Here is a 15163-nt window from a genome sequence, read left to right as displayed (position 1 = left end):
TTAATTTTTTTTTCTGCAGTTACCTTTGTATGATGAAGATTAACTCTTTTTCTAATGACAAATTATCATGTTTACGTTGCTCCTTTAAAATTTTTCTACCTAACCCACAAATTTACAGGACCAAATTTTCTATGCAACCATAATTAATTTTTTAATTTTATATATATATATATATATATATATATATATATATATATATATATATATATATATATATATATATATATATGTAACCCTTTCATTAATATCCACCATCAGAATGATGGATCAATAATGGCTATAAATACACCTTAGGTTGATGCAATTAATAACAATATTCCTTCCTTAAAAACAATTTGAACAAACACCAATTGTTATTCTCACTTTGATACCAACTTTTCACATAATAATGTAATAGTAACAACAATCCCAACTACTCTGACAACACACCTTATGTAGAATAGAAAAGAATGAGAATTTCTTTGCTTTTACGAGCAGTAGTTATGGTTTTTCCTCTCGTTTGTCACCTAAGATAAATTTTCAGCCGCCACCTCTTTTCTTTTCTAAACCAGAGTTTTATTTTTTTAAAACGTGACAACCCCACTAACCTATTATCCTCTATGTGACTTAACGGTATAAAATATCATATAATAAAAGAGTTGACCCATTTACCCCCAAATCAGATAATAGTAATTAAATAAATAGTTTAAAAATTCCATTTACAATTTTATGGAAGAGTCAAAATAGTTCTATTCTCAAAACGACCAGCGGGTCGTTACAATGTGAGATTAAAAGGCTTGATCCTTTCAATCAATCTAAACTTTATCTATGTCAAACTTCCATCCTTTTGAAGTCAGGATTTTATAATCCAAATTTTTGTAACACCCATATTCTACATGTACTAGTTTTATGTATATGACGCTTAAAAATTTCGTTGTGGTATAGTTATGGACTCAGTTTCCTATGCTAATGGTGACAGTAGAATATGTTTAAAGTTGTAATACCTAGTGCCTTCCAACACATATTTGACTAAGTATACTAAAAACAATTTGAACTCAGGAAATCTTGTATTCTATGTAAAAGTCAAAGTGGTCAAGTGTGTATTAGTACTACGATATTGTAAAGAAACTAACATTGGGAAAATGGTGTAAAATAAGTGAGGTGCTTACTTGACTAAACTATCTTGTAGGTGACAAGTAGGAGATGCACCTACTTAGAATTAGTGGACTTCATTTCAAGTATAAGAGCAAGTAGGTGATGCACCTACTTAGAATAAGTGAAATGCATTTTAAGTGTAAAGAGCAATAAGGTGATGCACCTAGTTAAAAACTTGTTGCAAAATTTGGGGAGGTTATGCACCTGATTGCTTAAAAGTAAAGAGCCATATTATTTCTCCAAATTATTAAGTGAAAATGTCCAAAAGGGACTTCTAAAGAACTCAAGCTTATTACATCTCCTTCATCACTTATTCTTCAGAAAATTTCTCCCAAGGTAATCCATAGAAGCTCCAAGAGTTCTGGTTTATAGCTTCACAACTAAAATCTGAACCAAACCATTTCTTTTTAAAAGTACAAGTTAGTTCAACATATCCCATCGTAAGGAATTCAAGTGAATAATCTAATTTAACATCAAGTTAAGGGGGAGAGAACAACCTAAACCTTGAAGAATCCAACTCTTGAGTTCTATATATCCTCCATATATATAGGATGTATTCCTATATAGGAAACTTGTTCTTAGTTTGTGATATACATAGAATTTCAAGTGTTACACATGTACTCGAAATTTATGTTGTTGAACCAGTTTCTTTTAGTTGGAAGAAGGCAGTGACACAATCTGATAACTGAATGTATCAGTGTAGTACTAGAGATACCCCTAATTGGTTGACAAGCCCTAAATTCTTACCATATATCATAATAAATATGTTAATAGTCGGTTTATGTGGCATGTTCCAACCACCCCAAATAAGTACTAATAACATTTATATTCTTTTTATGGTTATAAACCTTAGAAATAAGTGTACCAATTTTTGCAAATAATATATGTATGTTAGTTCCTATTATGATCAATGTATTGGCTATAGATGATAAGTATGTGATTAAAGGGTAAGTTAACAAAAGGAAAATAGATTGGTTAAACTTAAGTTGTGATTAGTCGGTTGTACATAGTGGTATTAAAGTACATGAAGCTATAAAGGTGCTTGTTAGATATGATGAGAATGAAGCTCGAATGACACGGGGTCAATATGTACGTAGAGCTTATAGTTAGAAAGAAATGGGATGTATAAAATTCCTAAACATAGGAGTAGAGGTGATATGGTATCAACTCTTCAACCCTAACGAGTTATAGTGGCGCATCTGTAAACAACTTTGTGAACTTTTGTTAGACAGAGAAATCAATTTTTTATTGATTCAAGTCTTGATATTTGGTTGATAACAACTAGGAAAAAAGAGGTGAATAAAAAGGTTACCTAGATAGATACATGGGGCTAGTTCATCCACAACATTAGTACAAAAGACAAGTAGAGAATTATACACATGTATAGACTTCCATCCAATTGAATAGAGCTACTACATGGTTCATTTAATATATACCTACAGTAATTCATTAGCCATAGACCAATTAAGGGAGAGAAAAACTTGATCATATTCTAGTTGTTCTTATTCGCTATCTTGCTTGGGAAAAGAGTCGGAGCACCCTCACTTGTTTTAAAAAAATAATCTATTAGTATGGTCAGGCCTATCTAGTTAAGCCCATAGGGGATAACTCTAAGATTTTATGCATCATAACATAACTTTATAGGTACTTGATATTTACAGGTTATCAAAGTTCCTGTTTTATGGTGCGTTCAAGCTTCACCAGGCATTGAACGTGATATAAACAAGCTAATAATGAAGAAAAAGTTAACCTCGACCTTCTACTTCAAAAGATGAACTATTGATGATTTTATTTTTCTATCTTAAATGTGGTATATATGTTGACCTAGAGGGAAGCAGAGTCCCAATAGCAGAACACCTATAAGAATTCTTAGGAGATTGAAGAGAGTAGATGGGGAAATCAATTGCATGTGCTTTGAGGTAAGGAATATGAGCAAAACTATCCCATCTATGACTTAATGTGTATGAATGTATGTTTGACCTTAATATGGTAGAGTGGTTCTATAGGATATCTCATAGTCTCCAATGATGGTTTTTATATAATTATACATATTGTATGTTCTATAACTTATCTATGTGTATGTCATTTTACTTTTTGTGGATTACTTTCTCACATGTTTCCTAATGACATTGAATGTTTGCATGTAAGTGTTATCCTCCCTGAGGCACCCTAGTTTATATTACTATACGTTTTTGTAGGACCTTTTTCCTACATGTTATTTATTGCACTAGTACTTTCCATATGTCACTTGTCCATATTGTGTGGGTATTGCATGCTAATTGATAATATGGCATTTCTATATAATTTACATGCAGCATAGCCTACTTGCTTAAACATTAGATGCCTTATAGCTTTTCTAGCCATGTGTCATGTGCTCACTTACTCATAGTTCACATATGTACTTATTGACCACCTATCCATGCGATATAACACACTTGCTATGTCTACATGTCATATAGTCTACTTGCTTATGTATTATATATTTCTTAGCTTATGTATTCATGCATCATGTGATCATCTAGTTCATTCCTACATTCCCTATAGTTCATTCGCTCACATGCTACTCTATAGTTCATATGCACGCGTACACCATGTATTTCTATAGCTTAATGCTTGTATACCTTGCACTCCCTTTTGGGCTAGTCTGCATATGTGTCATGCCCAATGTGACTTATTCATTCGTATATTATGCCCTTCTGTGGTTACTGATTTAAGTTTTGAATAATTTGGGAAAACATTTCCTTGTATCATTATATGGTGAAGATTTTGACCAGAAAATGTTGGTCATAAATGTAAATTCAATGAACCATAGATATATAACTTAGCATAATGCCTTATTCGAAGGTGAGGCATAACACTTTAGAGTTTATATTAACAGCTATGTGTTCTTATAAGACTCACCTTTGAAAAACGTCGTGAGATAAAAGATAAGGGAAAGTACTGCCCGATAGATTAGGCCTATCATTTTAAGTGTCTGTTCCATATACAAAAAATTGGTAGATACTATAATTATTGTTTATTGTTAAGGCTCGGAAGCTAAGATCAAAATGTGTAACCTCCAGTAAAGCATCGGGGAAGGAATAGAATATAACATAAGATCTTGGGAATAGAAGATGGTAGAGATCTTAAGTAACCCTCCTCATTCAAAACATCAACGTAAGAATCTGAGATCATATGGTCCCCTTATATGATCATAAGTCCTACTGGCATTTGTTTATTTGATATGTTATTTGCATGTCTTGAGTTCAGTAAGTGTATTAAATTCCTTATTTGTATGAGTTCTACTATTGTATCATCAGTGAATTATATGGTCAAGAAAAAGGTTTAATTTTTCATTTTATTATTTTATGAACCATATCTATTGAGACTTTATGTTAGACCTATCTATACATGTTTTAGATTACTCTATGGGTTTTGGAGAGTCCGAACTCTCGCAAATCTCCAAATGAAATTCCTAGGTTAACCAAACCATCAGCTTCACCCAATATTCGAGGATAAATGATCATAAGGGGGGAGGATGTAACATCCAGTATTATACATGTACTATTTTATGTATATGATGCTTCAAAATTTCCTTGTGGTATAGTTATGAACTCAGTTTTCTACCAACTAGTGACATCATAAAATGTTTAAAGTTGTATACCGAGTGCCTTCCAACACATATTCGATTAACTAAACTAAAAAACAATTTAAACTCAGGAAATGTGGTATTTAATGTAAAAGTCAAAGTGGTCAAGTGTGTATTAGTGTTACGGTCTTAAAAAGAAACTAAGACTGGGTAAATGGTGTAAAATAACTGAGGTGCTTGCTAGACTAAACTATGCTAATAGGTGCCAAGAAGGTGATACACATACTTAGAATTAGTGGATTGCATTTTAAGTGAAAAGGGAAAGTAGGTGATGCACCTCGTCAGAATAAGTGGAATGCATTTTAAGTGAAAAGACCAAAGAAATGATGCACCTACTTAAAAACTTGTGGCTAAACTTAAGGAGGTGATGCACGCTTGCTTAAAAGTAAATGACCATATTATTTCTCCAATTTATTAAGTGAAAACATCCAAAAGGGACTTCTAAAGCACTCAACCTTATTGCATCTCCTTCATCACTTATTCTCCAGAAAATTTCTCCCAAGGAAAGCCATAGAAGCTCCATGAGTTTTAGTATATAGCTTCACCATTAAAATCTTAACCAAACCATTTCTTTTTAAGTACAAGTTAGTAGCAAATATCCCATCTTAAAGAATTCAAGTGAATAATCTGATTTAACATCAAGTTAAGGGGGAGAGAACAACCTAAACCTTGATGAATCCAAGTCTTAGCAAGTGAGGTTTTTGTCCAACAAGGTAAGCTATGAAAATTTTCATCCCTCTCTTGTTCTTGCATTGTTTGTGAAAGGTTTTATGTATTAATGAAATAAGGAGTGTTGTATCTATATGGTGTGAGCTTGGAGGATAAATGTGCTGGTTGGCAAAGACATGGAGTGGAGTCCCCTAAAATTTTGATTGTGAGCTCGTTTGAGCATCTTAAAGGTAATGTTAGTTAGAACTCATGGGGTGTTGACCGAAAGTCGTATGATCATATTTCTATTTCCCATTGTGATGCTTAGGGACTGTTTTGTGTATCGTAAAATAAGGGGTTGGGTATGTGCAGAGAAGTCATGGGAGTTTGTTATAAGATAAAATATTAAAATTATAGTGATACACCACTTAATTTAGTGTTGCATGAGCTTACTTCATTCCATCCCTTTGTATATTCTTTTCCAAACATTATGAAGCCCCAGGAGTTTTGGAGGACCATTTATGAAGGTTGTTAGTATATGTAAAAAATTAGAGGAGAATGGGTGGACGAATACCCTTGATAGGATCAATTACAAATTTACTGCCATTTAGTGTTTTGGTCTTATCAAGTAGCCCAAACTTGTTTATCAGAAAATAATGCTAATTATGTTATTTACTCTATAGGAGATAAATAATCTGAAAGGAAAGGAAGAAAATTAACTCATTTTAATATCCAAAGTTGTGCAGCAAGGTATGCAGGCTATTTGATTTCCCATTTCTTTGGCGTAGATCCAACACTTGTAAGCTTTCTAAGTGCCCTTGGTACCGACTGATCCATTATTGCAGTTCCTACTCGCTAGAGCATTGAAGTGAGTACTCTAATATGAGTTTAATACTAAATGTGCAAGCTTACTCTACCAAGTATTAGAATGCAAGGTTTTAACTCGTTTCATCGTCAAGTACCCTCAGCACGTATTCCCCTTATATAAACCAAAGTGATCCAATAAAACATGTTACATATGTATACATATTGGATATACAATCCTCCCATATCAAGCCAAGTTTCTTGAATTGTCTAGTCCATCATATATGTAATCTTGTCACATGTTCATATGTCCCCTTTATTGGTTATTAGTCCACATTGTGTTTGACTATTATGTTACCTCACAATATGTCTACTTGCTCTATTGTACATTCATATGTACTTACTTGGAATATGTAATTATCCCTAAGTTGAATCTGTCCACATTCTTCCATGGTTCCACATTCATGTATACCTTATCTTTGATATTAGTTAGTGAGTATATGGCTATCATATAGAGTTCAAATCACTTGGCTGAAGTCAAATGTCTTCACTCCATATATGCTATTTGACATGTCAAAAAATTTAATAAGTCATGGAAGCTCCTAAGTATTACGTTGGTGTAACATTTGCTTCCCACGTCATTGTCATTATCGTAAGTCCATATTCGTATGTCTTCTACTACTAATCCATATCAACTATTATTTTACCACCAAAATAACAATCTCAAAAGTGTTATGATTATCCAAAAAACAATCTCACAAGAGTTATGAACATCGAACAACAATCTTAAAGACTAAAGAATCTAACTGAAGCTATTTGTATAACTATGAATTGTAGCCTAGGGGAAAATGCCTAGAATGGGTTGATCCCAATTTAAATAAAAGGGTGATAGCTCAGGGGAAAAATCCTAGCATGGGCCGATCCCTATTGGTATGGAAGGGTGACAGCTCAGGGGCAAAAGCCTAGCATGGATAGATCCCAATTGTTGGAATTATGAACACAACATCCCAGGGGTTAAAATGCCTAGCATGGTCATCCTCTTCTACCGCTGATCACCTGGTCTATTTGTATCATATATCGTATAAATATTATAATGTACAGAAATGTAAAGAAAAGAATGGAACATACAAATTCCACAAGTATAAGCAAAGGTGGTCTCTAATATTTATCTATTGGTATTTGGTTTTACTTGATTCTTACATATTCAGTACATTCTTTTGTACTGACTCTCCTTAGTAGGGATGTTGCATTTCATGGTGCAGGTACAAGTATTCAACTAGTAGATCTCCCCAATAGAAGCACGTGATACTCAACAATTACTGTTGAGCTCCATGTTGTTTCAGGGCTTTGCCAAGTCAATACTATGTGTATTTTTACAGTGTTACAATGATGGATTTCAATAGTCTTTGTAGACATTGTAAAACTATCATCTATACTCATAGTCTCTGTCACGCCTACAGCTACTCTCGATACACGAACACGGAACCTAGGAACATAAGTGATCCCAAGCTAACCCTGCTGGCATGTTCATAAGTATAATAAAGATAATAAACTGAATGCGGAAACTAAAATATAATTTAAAACTGAAAAGATGGGGAATACCTATATTCATAACTGAGATAAATGAAATACTGATGAGTTTAATACAATGAAGTTATCAACTCAATACTAAGTGGAAACTAACTATGTCTGAAATTAAGCCTCTAACTGACTAGAAATGTTGGGACAAGCCCCAACTAAGTCTAGCAAAAACCAAAACTAAATGACTAAAAGACTAAAATGAACTTATGACTATTGTCTTCGGAAAATGAGGGATCACCACTGAATATGCTAAACTGGAGATCGAGAATGATCTAGGCGTGATCTGGATACTGAGAACTTTAGCCTACTTCACGAGAAGATGTAGCACATGTATGCATCAATTCTTGAAGGTACTCAGCATGTAGGATAGAGTAAAGCTGAAATAATACATAACTGAACAAGCACAAAAGCAAGTAGATAATCTGAACATGATATAGATTTTGAATGCATTGACCAACTTATAACATTCTGAAACAGAATATTGGATATACTGATAAATGGTCAATGTAGTGGAATCTGACTGATCTATGGGAGCTATTAATTACCGATAATAAAACCACATGAGCTAAATGTGGAGTTTGATGTATACGCCCCATCGAGAGGACCCAATATACCCTGCCAAAGGTATAAAGGCATGTTTGCGTGATCACTAAACTGATGCCCACAGAGGGGACTTAAAACCTACTTCGCTAGTAATCCTCGAACTATTGGGTACGCTGAACCCTAGTCCAACTCAGTATTAATGTTATTCCCAACGAATTATGTAATTAACTGATCATTACTGAGTTTCTGCAAATACTAAATAGTTCAAAATTGAACATGCAAACTCAGAATGCAACAATTAATCTGGTAATTATGCATTTATTACTGAGGCATGTATATTTGAAGTAACAAAAATATCATAGCTAGTATGTGTAATTCAAGAAATAAAGAAATACATAGCTAGGATTCTGAAATTCATGCAATAATCTGAGTAATAACATGGTAATCTGATTTGGAACATATAACTAATTAATTCATGAAGTTCTGTTGAAGTTCTAGAAACCCGAGGTCTAATCATGATATGAAAATCAAGAATCTGACTGAAAACTAGTGACCCAATGGGTGAAAGTTACCCATTACTGAAATCCCACATACCTGGTGATAAAATCCACAGAGAAATATTTAGATTTTGGGGCTGAAACTGCTGGAACCTTGTCGCATTCTTGAACTACGGTTCTTGACCTTTTTCCTTTCTTGCTTATAATTTCTAAGTTTTGATTTAACGATTTGGCTTAGATAAATTTTAGTTATGTCTCTAGGATTAAACTAACTAAAAATCTGATGATTTAGGGTCAAAATGATGTATCTTAGGGTTTAAACGAAGTGGGAAAAGACCAAAAGAGCCTGATTTAATTGTTGTCGGACCAAACGATGACCTGGACTGATGGGTCGTCATTCAATCGATGGTCCATCGTGTGGGTCCATAGGTTGGGTCTGTTTGATAGACCTTTACTAAAACAGGCCTGATTTTAGCAAACTTGGTGTCTATGGAGAGTTAATTCAATTATCTATCATTCCATAGGTTATGGGATACTTAATTCATTTTGCGCTAAGAGTTATGATCAGTTGAAGTTGACCCAACTGCATTTTCCCCTAACACTCTGCTAATTTTCACCTACGGTCCATTGGTCCATCTACGGACCGTGCTGGTCAATAGTGGTTCTTGTCAAAGAGTGGGTAAATGGGGTTTTGATCGACGGACATAGACTACGGACCGTATTCTGACCTACAGACCATTGGTCCATCTGTCTTTCAACACTCAATCAAAATTTCTAGGCTGCATTTTGGGTGAGTTTTTGTCACGAACAACGGATGTGCAATACAGGTCGTGGTTCAGGCTACGGTCCGTCAATGGTAACCATCGATTGCACCTCTATATTTGTAAAAAAATGGTTTTTGGTTTGTTCTAGATATGGGGTGTTACATTATCTTCCCCTTGGGAACATTCGTCCTCGAAAGAAGATTAAAGTAGCTGAAATAGAGGGAGAGATCTGTAATCCCTACTACTATATACAGAGAACTGAGTTTCTGAGTGAATTGAGTTTTGAGAACATGCAATTACGCTGAAAATGTAAGTACAATATGAGGGAACATGATTCTTTGACTGAATTCACGCATGAATGACTAAAAGACTGAAGAGGAACTATTACTTCAAGCTGGAGTGCAATCGGAAGGAAAGAGGTGAGGATACTTGGCTTTCATGGTTGCTTCTGCTTCCTAAGTAGCTCCCTCTACAGACTGACTCCTCCACAAAACCTTGAATGAAGCGACTTCTTTATTTCTCAACCTTCTAACCTGACAGTCAAGAAGCTCAATTGTTACATCCTCATAAGAAAAAGAAATTTCACCGCCACACTCTCTAAAGACACTACAGAGGCTGAATCACCCACACACTTCTTAAGAAGTTAGATGTGGAAGACCGGATGCACTGCTGCTAATTCTGCTGGCAACTCTAACTCATATTCCACCTTGCCAACCCTTTCCAAGATCTTGTAAGGGCCTACATATCTAGGACTGATTTTCCCTTTCTTTCCAAATCTCATCACTCCCTTTATAGATAAAACTTTCAGGAAAACCCAATCATGAACTTGGAACTCTAGTTTCCTTCTCCTTTCATTTGCATAAGATTTATGACGACTCTGGGCTGTCTTAAGTCTATATATAATGAGTTTTACTTTCTTCATAGCATAAAGGACTAAATCTAGCCCTATCAAAGTTGTTTGACCTACTTCAAACCAACCAACATGAGATCTATATCTACGCCCATACAATGCCTCAAGGGGCCATCTGAATGTTGGAATGGTAGCTATTGTTATAGGCAAACTCAATAAGAGGAAGGTGTTTATTCCAACTACCCTTGAAATTGATCAGACACGCTCTCAACATATCCTCTAGGGTCTGAACTGTATGCTCTTCCTGTCCATCTGTCTGTGGATGAAATGTTGTGTTAAGGTTAACTTGAGTACCAAGACCCTTGTGAAATAACTTCGAGAAATGAGAGGTAAATTGAGGTCCTGTATCTGAGATGATAGACAGAGGAACTTCATACAACCTCACAATTTCATTAATGTAAAGCTTGACATAGTCTTCTTCCGAGTTTGTAGTCTTGACCGCCAAAAAGCGAGAAGACTTAGTCATCCTATCCACTATCACCCGAATGAAGTTATCCTCTCTGCGAGTACGAGGTAACCCTATGATGAAATCCATATTAATCACATCCCACTTCTATGTATCAACCTCTTGAGTCATACCTCCTGGTTTCTGATGTTCTACCTTTACTTGCTGGCAATTGGGTCAGTTACTCACAAAATCTGCTATGTCTCTCTTCATGCCATTCCACCAATAGACTTCCCGCAGATCGCGGTACATGTTAGTGTCACCTGGATGAATAGAATATCTAGAGTTATGGGCTTATGCAAGGATATGATTTCTCAACTCATCCACATCAAGAACAGGCAATCTACCTGGTAGCGAAGTACACCATCTCCCCATTGGGAGAAAACCTCCACTCTCTGATTGTGGACTGCACCCTTAAGTTCAAGCAAGATTGGCATCACTGTCTTGCTTTTCCTTAACCTCTACTGCAAAACAAGATTTTGCCCTAATCTGAACTGTTACACCACTGTCTGATACGCTCATAAGGCGAACTCCCAAGCGAGCAAGCTTGTGAACATCCTTCACTAGCTCCTTATTTTCTTTCTTAACATGGGCTACACTACCCATAGATAACCTGCTAAGAGCATCTGCTACTACATTCACCTTACGTGGATGATAATGCACACTAATATCATAATCCTTAAGAAACTCAAGCCATCTCTTCTGGCGAAGATGAAACTCTCTCTCGGTGAACATGTACTGAAGGCTCTTATGATTAATGAATACATCTACATGAACACCATACAATTAGTGTCTCCATATCTTGAGTGCAAACACCACTGATGCAAGCTCGAGGTCATGGGTTGGGTAGTTCTTTTACTTGAATCTTAAGTTGTCTAGAAGCATAAGTATAATCTTATTTCGCTGCAACAACACAGAACCTAGGCCGAATTTGGATGCATCACAATAGATAACATAACTATCTTAACCCTCTAATAGAGTAAAGACAGAAGCTGTAGTCAATCTAGTTTTCAATTCTAAAAACTTTTCTCACAATCATTTGACCATTGAAACTTGACCATCTTCTGAGTTAACCTAGTCAATGGTAAGGCTATGGATGAAAATCCTTCCACGAACATTCTGTAAGTTTTGTCTTCTGAGTTAATCTTTTGGGCCATTGTTTCACTGTTTTAATCTTTTGTGAATCTACTTGGATCCCTTCAATAGATACAATGTGACCAAGGAAAGCAACAGATTGCAACTAGAACTCACATTTGCTAAACTTAGCAAAAAATTGGCGATCCTTGAGAGTCTATAGAAAAATTCTCAAATGACTCGCATGTTCTTCCTCAATCCTAGAGTAAATGAGGATATTATTAATAAAGATGAAAACGAACAAGTCCAAGTACTGTTTGAACACTTTGTTCATAAAATCTATGAAAGTTGTAGGAGCATTGGTTAGTCCAAAATACATAACTATAAATTCATAATGATCATACAGAGTCCTGAAGGTTATCTTGGGAATGTCACCATCTCTAACGCTAAGTTGATGATACCCGATCTGAGGTCTATCTTTGAGAAATGGCTAGTGCCCTGAAGTTGGTCAAACAAGTCATCAACATTGGGGATGGGATACTTATTCTTGATTGTGACCTTGTTCAACTATCTATAGTCAATTCATATTCTGAGAGATCTATCTTTCTTCTTTACTAACAACACTGGTTCACCCCATGGTGAAATACTAGGTCTGATAAAGCCCTTATCTAGAAGGTCTTTCACCTACCCTTTAAATTCCTTAAGCTCTGTTGGAGCCATTCTGTAAGGAGGAATAGAAATAGGCTGCTTATATGGAAGAGATCAATTCCAAAGTAGATTTCCCTTTTGGGAGGGACTAGGGGACGATCTTTTGGAAATACTTCTAGAAACTCACAGACTACTGGAACTGACTCAGGAGTTGGGGTTTTAGACACTAGATGATAGAGATAACCTTCGGAGATTATCTTTCTGGCCTTAAGTTAAGAAATGATTCGACCCATAGGCGCTAAGCTACTACCCTTCCACTCCAAGATTAGTTTATTTGGAAACTGAAAACAAACAAACAATCCTAGTTCTACAATCGACTGAGGCATAACAGGAATATAACTAATCCATGCCTAGAATTACATCAAAGTCTACCATTTCTAACTCTACAAAATCTGTTGAGGTGACTTTTTGAGAGACTGTAACAGGGCAATTTCTATGTACCCATCTAGCTATAACTGGGTCACCGACTAGAGTAAAGAATGAGAAAGGTTTTGAGAGATTTTATGGACTAATACTGAATTGAACAGCTATGTAACGAGTTACATAATAAAGAATAGCCCCTAAATCTAACAATTCATAAACATTAAGGTCAAAGACTCGCAACACACCAGTAACTACATCAGGAGAACCTTCCTGATTCTGGTGAGCCTGAAGAGCATACAACCTGTTCTGCGCTGACCTCCACTTGTACCATATGAGTTACCCTATTGAGTCAGGCGACTTGCTGGTGCTGATGAAGTTGTTGACTGAGTTCTACCATTACCACCTCCTTGACCCTGTCTAGAAGGACAGTCCCTCAACTTGTGACCAGACTGACCGCACCCAAAACATCCTTCTTTTCATGTGAGACACTCGCCCGAATAGTTCTTACCACACTTACGGAAAGTGGGGTAAGTTTTGGTGCCTGAACCACTTTCCTGATACTTAGAGCTTGGTGCTCTAACCTTCTGGTCATACCTATTCTTGGAGGATGGAACACTAGCTGACGAAAGGGCTGGAGCTGAAAATTTTTTGGTGATTCTGTAAGTGATTTCCACCACTTGATTCCCAGCCCTAGCGTTCTTATTCTCCTTGGACTATTCCCTAAACTTATCACCCTCAACCTGTTGAGCGTGAGTCATAAGCCTAGAGATGTTCATATCGCCTAGTGACATAGCATTTTTGCACTCAGTCTCACCAAATCCAACATCCATACAAGAACTTATTCATCTAACCATATAAGGAGCATACCTGGAGAGTTGGTTAAACTTCAGCCCATACTCTTGGATCGTCATGTTTCCCTGCCTTAAGTTCAGGAATTCCTGAGCCTTTGCTTCTCTCAACTTTATTGGGAAAAATCTATCCAGAAAGGTCTCACTAAAGCAATCCCAAGTGATAGGAGATGCATCTGTACCCCTATTTTCCTTCCACTGAGTGTACCATATATAAGCAACATCCTTCAACTGGTATGACGCCAACTCAACGCGATCATTCCTAGTGACTTGCATTACCTCAAAAATCTTCTTAACCTTATCCAAGAAATTATGAGGATACTCATTAGTTTGTGATCCTAAAAACTCAGGCACATTTACCCTAACAAAGTCACGGACCCTTGCTGTTGTTGATCCACCATTTGCATTCGCATGATCATGAACCTAATTGTTCTGGTTGGTCATACTCTAAGACAACATCTGTATGGCATTCCTGAACTCAGAATTGGAGACTGGAGGAGCTGTATTTGCATTCCTGGCATTTGCATTCCTAGCGTTAGCTCTACGAGGAGGCATGATCTGAAATGTAGAACGTCAAGTTAGAGTGTAATACGATCATACCTTACGCACGATAAGTGTAACAAGAAAGTGAAATTTTCCTAAAACACTTTGTAGCCTCCATCTCATTAGATGTGGTGCACTTCACACCCATGAAAAGGACTCTACTTAGTGTGGCTTTTTAGACACCCTAATACTCTTACACCTAGTGATCTGATACCAAGTTTTGTCACACCCCGAGCTACCCCCTGAGACGCAAACACGGAACCTAGGACCACAAGTGATCCCAAGCTAACCCTGCTGGCATGATCATGAGCATACTAAAAATAATAAACTAAATGTGAAAGTTGAATCATAATCTAAAACTAAAAAGATGGGGAATATCCATATTCCATAACTTATATAAATGAAATATTGATGAGTTTAATACAAAGAAGTTTTAAACTCAATACTAAGTTGAAACTAACTATGTCTGAAATAAGCTTCTAATTGACTAGAAATGTTGGGACAAGCCCCATCTAATTCTAGTAAAATTAAAACTAAATGACTAAAAGACTGAAATGATCACATGACCATTCTTGGAGAATGAGGACTCACCACTGATTTTGCTAAACTGGAGATCGAGAATCAATCTAGGCGTCATTTGGATACTTAGAACTGGAACCTACATCACGAGAAG

Source organism: Solanum lycopersicum, chromosome 3, assembly GCF_036512215.1.
Source record: "Solanum lycopersicum chromosome 3, SLM_r2.1".
Lineage (NCBI taxonomy): Eukaryota > Viridiplantae > Streptophyta > Magnoliopsida > Solanales > Solanaceae > Solanum > Solanum lycopersicum.
This window is presented reverse-complemented; position numbering follows the sequence as displayed.